A 10,243-nucleotide genomic window follows, 5' to 3' on the forward strand; every position below is an offset into this window, starting at 1 on the left:
CCTCATGATAAGAGGAATACGATGGTCCGGCACCGTCCCGCACAGTCTGAGGTTCCTCAGGATAAGAGGAATACGATGGTCCGGCACCGTCCCGCACAGTCTGAGGTTCCTCAGGATAAGAGGAATACGATGGTCCGGCACCGTCCCGCACAGTCTGAAGTTCCTCAGGATAAGAGGAATACGATGGTCCATCTACACTGTGTGGTGCCAGATGGACATTTGAGGTAGTCAGGTTTTCTCCTGGACTATACTGTGTGATGTCCTCATCTTCTACTTTACAGTCTGGAGACAAAGTGAGACAATCCTCTGAGGTTTTCCTCATCTCCCGTCCATCTACTAAAATAGAAATACAAAGATTATTACTAGACATGAGCTGATTGGTTAAACTACACTCGTCCATTCATTGAATGTATAAATAGTTTTCTCGTGGGTTATTAGGAAAATAATAATTTAATAGTTACTGGCAGAAATATGAAAGTCCAGTAGGACTCAAAATTGAAGTGAACTATTGCAAATGAAAACCTTTCAGAAAAGAAAAAAAACACCTTAACACATGTTTTCCAAGTGTCCAAGACATTAACAATTGGATTAGCTATCTCAAACGTTTACAAGCTTGGGTTGAGAGTTTAGAACAATGATAACAGCTTTCTCACCAAACAAGAAGTTTGAACTGGTTTCAAGTGAAGAGATATACCCCTTGTGGGGTAGTTTTTAGTAGACACAAATGTGATTCTAGCTGTATTACAGACAATGGATGATATTGACCAAGAAGAGTCCCTAAGAAGAATTTGTTTACACAGCTGGGCTATTATCCCGTCTTCATTAGAAGACAGTCTAATAAGTAAGTAAAAGTAAGAATATATGTTGATATGGGAAAAATGAAAAATAATGTTTAGATTATCAATGCCATCTTAGGTCAGAGGGAAAAGGATGATTATAGCATCTGTTGATTTAGAGACTTTGTTAGAAGAAAGAAATATATAAATATATGAATGAGTTTAAATAGAAGTATTTTATAGAAGCTAACCAACATTATGAAAGATATCAAATTGTGATTATAAAAGGATAAGAATTAACCTGTACTTAGAGTATCACATATTCATCGAACACATATCAATATGATTCATGTATCCACATTAATAATTATTTTGCGTAGATTGAGAGATATAGGCCCGGATTCACATACATCGGCGCATATTTATGCCGCCGTAGCGTATCTCCTTTATGCTATGCCGACGTAGCGCAGAGAGGCAAGCACTGGATTCACGAAGTCAGTGCTGCCAAATCTGTGCTGGGTTTCCTAGGCGTAAGTCGTCGTAAGTGGAAGTGGGCGTGAGCCATGCAAATGAGGCGTGACCCCATGCAAATGATGGGTTGAGTCTCAGACAGATACATATAATGAACGGCGCATGCGCCGTCCCGTGGATGCAACCCAGTGTGCATGCTCAGAATCACGTCGGAACTACTCCCTAAGATACGCCTGATCACTGCCTACGGCATGGACGTAACCTACGCCTAGTCATATTCACTTCCTACGTAAACTACGGCGACTTGTGTTCCCTGCAGCAGCCATTTGCATGGATGCTGCTGACTTACACCTGCTTTATGGGGCATAACTTTGCGCCGGACGTAAGACTTTACGCGCACTGCGTCGGAAGGATGTACGTTCGTGAATCGGCGTATCTCCCTTATTTGCATATGTGAATAGAAAATCAACGGGTGCGCCAAATACGACCAGCGTAAATATGCGCCCACGATACGCCGGCGTGGAAAGTTACGTCGGTCGGATGAAGCCTATTTTCAGGCGTATCTTGGTTTCAAAGTCCAGCGCATAGATATGACGGCGCATATTTACACTTACGCGGCGTATCTGTAGATACATCGGCGTAAGTGCTTTGTGAATCCGGACCCTTATGTTTACATGAGACAAGTTGCAGAGATCCCACACCGCTTCCTCCCATCCCCTGAGACTGCACTCAGTGGGCCGGATTCAGAAAAGAGATACGATGGCGTATCTCCTGATACGCCGTCGTATCTCTGAGTCCGGCCGTCGTATCTATGCGCCCGATTCATAGAATCAGGTTACGCATAGATATCCCTAAGATCCGACAGGTGTAAGTGTCTTACACCATCGTATCTTAGGCTGCAATTTCACGCTGGCCGCTAGGTGGCGCTTCCGTTTGTTTACGCGAGGAATATGCAAATTAGTATTTACGTCGATTCAGAAACGAACGACCGCCGTCACTTTTTTTTTACGTCGTTTGCGTTCGGCTTTTTCCGGCGTAAAGTTACCCCTGCTATATGAGGGGTATGTGCGGCGTATCCTATGTTAAGTATGGCCGTCGTTCCCGCGCCGAGTTTTGAAATTTTTACGTCGTTTGCGTAAGTAGTTCGCGAATAGGGCTGGACGTAATTTACGTTCACGTCGAAAGCATGACTATTTGCCGAAGTCATTTGGAGCATGCACACTGGGATTCAGTCGCAGCCGGCGCATGCGCAGTTCGTTCGGCGCGGGGATGCGCATCATTTAAATGATACACGCCCCTTACCCGCCGAATTTGAATTCCGCCGGGTGATTTACGCTACGCCGCTGCAACTTTACAGGTAAGTGCTTTGTGAATAAAGCACTTGCCTGAAAAACTTGCGGCGGAGTAACGTAAATGAGATACGTTACGCCAGCAGAAAGATCCGCTGATCTTTCTGAATCTGGCCCAGTGACTTGGGTCTGAGACTATACAGACATATCCCTCCACCCAGCACAGCCAGCAAATAACAGAACAAGTAATCCTGGGAGAATTGTCTGTCAGAGATCATGCTAGACCCGGGTATGGGGAAGAAGACCCAAGGTACATACCCCAGGTGTCTAGGTCCAGTAACACCTATAGTGAAAATGAACATTTTGCTGCCAGCTGAACCCCAGAATCTCCATAAATCCAGTCTAGAGACATAAATTGTGTCTGCAGCACAGAGAAGGAAGATTATCCGAGAGAAATACAGGAATACAGGACGGGGAACACAGCTCAGGAGAGTGACCAGGGGATTACAGGCTGATATCACCCAGTCCCCGCCCTACTCTGGACCAATCAGTTAGCAGTATGGGTGGAGGAATGATTTAGTGTTAATGACCCACCTGTGCTGATCTCTGTGGAAGTGCCGTCCTCTAGAATTAGCCTCAATATTCCATCCTCCTGATCATCACTCACATAAGTTTCCTCTTCTTTTTTCACCTCAACTTTAGGATCTCTCAGGTTTCCACTCTGAATATAGAATAAAAATGACATCAATGGTAACAATGCAGATAATGTTCAGATCCTAATGATACTATCAGTGATTGTTCCTCATCTACCTGATGATGGTGGGGGATGGTGTGACCTTCCTGTGTGGAATCCCGGGAATACAGAGGACGGGGACATCTCTCTGGTGGGTTCCTGGTATTAGGTGGTTCCATCATATCCTTGTGTCCTTCTGAAAACTCCTCCATCACTCCATACTCCTCATCCTCCTCTTTATACTCTTCTTTAACATCAATATTGTCATCCCCGAGGTTTCCACTCTGAATATATAATAAAACATTCATTGTAACAAACATGTTTGTGTATAAATCAGAACTACCAATAATTGTCACTCATCTACCTGATGATGGTGGGGGATGGTGTGACCTTCCTGTGTGGAATCCCGGGAATACAGAGGACGGGGACATCTCTCTGGTGGGTTTCTGTAGCTGGATGACTCCACCATGGTGTCCTGGTACAGATCTTTGTGTTCTTCCTCCATCACCCCATCCTCATCATCCTCCTCTTTTATCTCTTCTTTAACCTCAACTTTAGGATCTCTCAGGTTTCCACTCTGAATATAGAATAAAAATGACATCAATGGTAACAATGCAGATAATGTACAGATCCTAATGATACTATCAGCGATTGTTCCTCATCTACCTGATGATGGTGGGGGATGGTGTGACCTTCCTGTGTGGAATCCCGGGAATACAGAGGACGGGGACATCTCTCTGGTGGGTTCCTGGTATTAGGTGGCTCCATCATATCCTTGTGTCCTTATGAGAATTCCTCCATCACTCCATACCCCTCATCCTCCTCTTCTTTAACAAGGAAAGGTATACAAATATAAAAACACTATAAAGATACATAAAACAGATGCAGGAGCAATTGTATTCAGCTGGAAAATCATTTTTAATTTCAATCTGGACATTTTTTTTTTAAATCGCCCCCCTCCGGGTTCACAGTCTCATACCCCAAATTCCCGTCCCTTTCAGACTCCTATTGTGAGACTCATCATAGTGTCTCTGGAGGGGCGCTGATCATTCCTGTGTAAAATCTTACAGAAATCTTCCCTAATCCCGACCTTTAATTATCATTTCATTCCCCCCACATACAATGCCTGGAACCGACATTTACTGACATCAATAACTCCCCTCGTGGTACAGACCATAAATTCCCTCATTGTAATATACGGGATATTCTACATGTAGCACTACCCCCAAAGGAGCTGCTGGTTTGTTTTGGGTGGCATGTTACCTTGTGGCTCCTCCGCCGTCTAGAGGTGTATGGTGAAAGTAGTAGTAAGGGAATGTCCATGACAGGTGTCTTTTTCTGTGCTCTTTATTACCCAGCCCGGTAAAAACAATAAAACTTGTGGTGAAAAGTAGAGATTTAGCAGAAGGAGAAATAGCAGATTCAGGCGTAGCAATAAGGAAACAGTCCTGCTTCCACGTGTAACGTTTCTTTCGCCACTCCAGCCTGAGTGGGTATAGCGTACCTGGACAGGCCTCTCTCACTGACCTGCCAGAGTATCACTCAGAACTTAAAGGGGTTATAAAGGAAATATTTTTTTTCCCTAAATATCTTCCTTTACCTTAGTGCAGTCCTCCTTCACTTACCTCACCCTTTGATTTTGCTTTTAAATGTCCTTATTTCTTCTGAGAACTCCTCACTTCCTGTTCTTCTGTCTGTAACTACACACAGTAATGCCAGGTTTTCTCCCTGGTGTGGAGAAAGCCTCTTGAGGGGGTGAGCAGGAGTGTCAGGACACCCACTAACACACAGCTCCTTTCTCTATCTGCAAAGTAGAGAGTGTCCTGACTTGCCTGCTCTCCCCCTCCCCCCTCAAGAGGCTTTCTCCACACCAGGGAAAAAGCCTGGCATTACTGTGTGGAGTTACAGACAGAAGAACAGGAAGTGAGGATTTCTCAGAAGAAATAAGGACATTTAAAAGCAAAATGGAAGGATGAGGTAAGTGAAGGAGGATTGCACCAAGGTAAAGGAAGCTATTTAGGCAAAGAAATGTTTCCTTTACAACCCCTTCCTTACCGGCGCATTGTAAAATGACGCCGGCAGGAACCCTCCCTGGATCTCGGTGGACAATATATGACGTCCTTTGTTCCCGGCAATCTAGGGTGCGTGCGCACACCCGTGGCACCGCTCGTAAAAAAAAAAAAAACGCAGATCGCCGCCATTACTAGTAAAAAAAATAATAAAATAAAAATGCCATAAATCTATCACCTATTTTGTAGACACTATAACTTTTGCGCAAACGATTATTGCAATTTTTTTTACCAAAAATATGTAGAAGAATACGTATCGGCCTAAACTGAGGAAAAAAAATTTGTGATATTTATTAAATAAAAAAAATTGTCGCTCTTCTTTTGTTTATAGCGCAAAAAATAAAAACCGCAGAAGTGATCAAATACCACCAAAAGAAAGCTCTATTTGTGGGGAAAAAACAAAGATTTAGTTTGGGTACAGTGTTGCATGACCACGCAATTGTCATTCAAAATGCAACAGCGCTGAAAACTAAAAATTGGTCTGGGCAGGAAGGGGGTGAAAATGCCCTGTATGGAACGGGTTAATGGAAAAGTCTCTGCCACAGACCCTCCTTAGAATTGAGATAGCGGAGATAATCCTTCTCAATAGACTTTACACCTGGATCTCCTTCAGGTAGTTTGCAGTTAGGTGACCGACGTCCAGCCTTTCAGTACCCGTTTACCTTGATCCCCGGCGGATTGTCGAGACCCTGTTGGATTGCCAGCCTCTCTTGGCTCTCCTCAAGCCGGACACCCCACCGAACAGCTTCCTCTCAAAGGAACAACGCTTGGGATCTTCTCAAGATTGGGGACCCAGACGATTACTGGGGCCCGGCCAAAGCTCAAACATTCCGGACCAACGTGGTCCCAAAACCAGGAACACCGTGTGGCATGCGCACCAAGGCCTGGCACCGTGACATGGTCACCCTAAAGGTGGGTGCCACGCTGGAAGAAGACCCAGATTAATGGCATCTGTCTCACGAATACCTTCCCCCAGCATGCACAGCGAGGAAAACTCCCTCCTCGACTCCACTGCTGCCACCTGTTATCCTGGGGTGAGCTCAGGACCCCAGAAACGACAGAATGAGCCCACAGCACAGCCAAGCTGAAACAGAGACCCACATTTGAACAAATCAGCCTGGTCAGAGGTAACCAACTCTCTGACCCCCTCTAAATTTAAACTAGCACCGATTCTTAGAAGTAACCAGGCGCTACACACATTTCCACACTATATATGTGTGTATCATCACCTGCTGGAGATAAAAGACGTCACAGTGACTATGGAGGAAGAGGACGGACATGACGGGGTTACTGGGTGTAAATAGAAGATAAGATCTTATTACCTCCTCTACTACCACTTCCAGCAACGTCTCCTCACTACTTCCTCCCGACTCACCTCTCACCCGGAACTTCCTGTCTGTAACTAAACATCACTTCCTGTCTTCCATAGAGTCTTCCTGTCTCTATGATATAAGTGAGATCACCACCTTGTGGAGGTCAGGGGAAGTGCAGCCCAGAGAAACATCTCGTAGTACGAACACGGCCTTGTGCTGTGTGTGTATGTACTGTATATCCTTATAGATGGGTCATCTCCACTCCCACCAAGGGGGAGAGAAATATATTACTGCTCGGGGGAGGGGGGAGACATTTTGGCCCCTTTGATTTGGCAGTAAAATTGATGTGAGATTTAGTCATGTAGAACATCTGTTATATGGATACAAAGAACCCCAGCCGAGAGTAAAGGGTGGAAATGGCTCCTGATCCCCATATTTGGGCAATTATGTCCCCAATATAAATAGAAAAAAACCTGCGCTATGTGTAACAACTCAAATACCTCCAGAAATAACTTCTACCGGACTGCTGCTGTAACAAAGGTAAGTCTTCCCTTTATCACCTAGAAGAGCATTATGTGTCACAGCGCTGTCCTATTGTGTGTGCCGCCCATCAATTATCACAAATACACTAAAATATGTGGAGACATTCATATATAAAGTGCTAGGGGCCCCAATAATATTCTCTGCAGATCTACTGCTTCCACTTTACACCTACTTCATTCATCTTATGGTGTTTATCAATAAATGAAGGAAACTGATCCATGTGCAAATTCATATACAACATAAAGAGCTTTGTACTCAGGATGATGTTCCCTGCAGATCCACTGCTTCCACTTTACACCTACTTCATTATCCTTGTAATATTTGCTGCTATATTAACCACTTAAGCCCCGGACCATTTTGTTGCTAAATGCCAGGTTTTGCGATTCGGCACTGCGTCGCTTTAACAGACAATTGCGCGGTCGTGCGACGTGGCTCCCAAACAAAATTGGCGTCCTTTTTTCCCCACAAATAGAGCTTTCTTTTGGTGGTATTTGATCACCTCTGCGGTTTTTATTTTTTGCGCTATAAACAAAAATAGAGCGACAATTTAAAAAAAAATGCAATATTTTTTACTTTTTGCTATAATAAATATCCCCCAAAAACATATATACATTTTTTTTCCTCAATTTAGGCCGATACGTATTCTTCTACCTATTTTTGGTAAAAAAAAAAATCGCAATAAGCGTTTATCGATTTGTTTGCTCAAAATGTATAGCGTTTACAAAATAGGGGATAGTTTTATTGCATTTTTATAAATTATTTATTTTTTACTACTAATGGCGGCGATCAGCGATTTTTTTTTCGTGACTGCGACATTATGGCGGACACTTCGGACAATTTTGACACATTTTTGGGACCATTGTAATTTTCAAAGCAAAAAATGCATTTAAATTGCATTGTTTATTGTGAAAATGACAGTTGCAGTTTGGGAGTTAACCACAGGGGGCGCTGTAACATTTAGGGTTCACCTAGTGTGTGTTTACAACTGTAGGGGGGTGTGGCTGTAGGACTGACGTCATCGATCGAGTCTCCCCATAAAAGGGAATGACGCGATCGATGCGCCGCCATAGTGAAGCACAGGGAAGCCGTGTTTACATACGGCTCTCCCGGTTCTTCAGCTCCGGGGAGCGATCGCGACGGAGCGGCTATAAACGAATAGCTGCGCCGTCGTCCCGGATCGCTCCCCGCGGGTATCCGACTGCTGCATGTAGCGGGGGTCCCGATCGGACCCCCGACCCGCGGAAAGGCAGGGACGTACCTGTACGCCCATATGCCTGTACGTGCCATTCTGTGGACGTACATATACATGCGGCGGTTGGCAAGTGGTTAAATAAACTAAAATCTGTGTAAATTCATGTAATCATACAATATTTTGTGCTCAACAGTGTTGTAAGTAACGAAGTTACCTAACGCAGCCCCTTTTGAGGGTTACGAGTAATCAACCTGATTACTCTTCCCCTCACGGTAACGCAGTTCCCATTACTTGGGCGGCGTTGTCGCAATTACATCTACCGCCACTAGATGGCAGCAGAGTAATTGCTTCTGCCGGCGCTGTGAATATGAATATGGGTGGAACTCCGCTTTAGAATCATGTGACCGCTGTGATGGCCTGTCACAGCGGTCTGAAAACTCCCAATCGCAAGGAGCCCTGGATACAATGAGCCCCATCCGCCTCACACTGACCTATTACCGGGGAACAACTCACATCGATCACACACACTGTGTGCGCAACCTGATCAATGACCCGGGGAACACATGGCCGGAACAAAATGTTCCACAGAACAAACGTTCCCTATACAACACAGTGTACACAGCGACATCTAGTGGTCAACATGGTAGGTGCAGGACACCTATACAGACCAATGATCAGCAGGTTATTTTTGGTCAGTGATTTTATCTCTTCATCAGGCAACAAAGAAAAATCTGGAGGGATGCACCTAGGCTGGGATATACACGAGATCACCATTTGTTTCTGTTTTTCTTCTCTCAAGGATCTGGCATTCTTTTGTCTTGGAGTATTTACTCACTGCTCCCTGGCAAGCGCCCATCACCTGCATTCTAGAAAGGAAATCATCTCAACAAAGCATTGTAGAATATTAAAAAAAAGTCAGTTACTTTGCTGAGTAACTAATTACTTTTTCAATGTAGTAACTGAGTCACTAACGCAATTACTTTTTCGGAGAAGTAATTTGTAACTGTAACTAATTACTTTTTTAAAGTAAGATGAGCAACACTGGTGCTCAATATAGTGTTCTCTGCAAGTCCACTGCTTCCACTTTACATCTACTTCAACTAACTGATTTTTCTAAATAAAATCCACAAAATCAATAAAAATCACCACTAAGGGGCGCCCTCACCATCACGTGTGCAAGAGGAGGAAGAAGGCGTGGCTACACTACAGCTGGCACAGTTCGGAGCACCGAGAACTTTCACACCTTATCAACTTTTCATTGATTTGTGGATATTTTTTAATAAGTTAATTGAAGTAGATGCAAAGTGGAAGCAGTGGACTTGCAGAGAACACTATATTGAGCACAAAATATTGTATGATTACATGAATTTACACAGATTTTTAGTTTATTTAATATAGCAGCAAATATGATAAGAATAAAGAAGTAGGTGTAAAGGGGAAGCAGTGGATCTGCAGGGAACATCATCCTGAGTACAAAGCTCTTTATGTTGGATATGAATTTGCAGATGATCGGGTCACATGACTGATTGATAAACACAGTACAGCCCCGCCCACAATATAATAAATGTGTCCTCTTCTCTCATCATCTCCTTTTATTGGTCACTTCCTCTTTAATCCCCTCCCCCATCATCTCCCCATTACTGGGTGATTTTGGGGGATCTCTGGTCTGTACATCAACATGTCCAAATCTCAGACATGACCTATCCCCTCCCCCACACACCAGTCACACGCGTGATACATCACTGTGATTGGCTGGGAGTGATTCAGTCATTCCTTACCTGAATCTATCCTCCAGTATAGACCAACTGTATGGAGCCAACCTCCCCCTCCCCCGATATACAAGAAATTCGACCCCCC

At 44.1% G+C, this 10,243-nt stretch overlaps 1 long non-coding RNA gene across 1 annotated transcript; it reads right to left on the reverse strand.

Annotated features, from left to right (window-relative positions):
* Positions 1-296: 296 nt before the first annotated feature.
* LOC120921755 lies at positions 297-3,970 on the reverse strand. The gene is made up of 3 exons (XR_005744956.1): positions 3,936-3,970; positions 3,131-3,257; positions 297-336 (listed from the first exon to the last, which is right to left on the reverse strand). It is a non-coding gene; the product is annotated as an uncharacterized LOC120921755 (long non-coding RNA).
* Positions 3,971-10,243: the final 6,273 nt, after the last annotated feature.

The sequence above is a fragment of the Rana temporaria genome (genome assembly GCF_905171775.1).
Source record: "Rana temporaria chromosome 4 unlocalized genomic scaffold, aRanTem1.1 chr4e, whole genome shotgun sequence".
Lineage (NCBI taxonomy): Eukaryota > Metazoa > Chordata > Amphibia > Anura > Ranidae > Rana > Rana temporaria.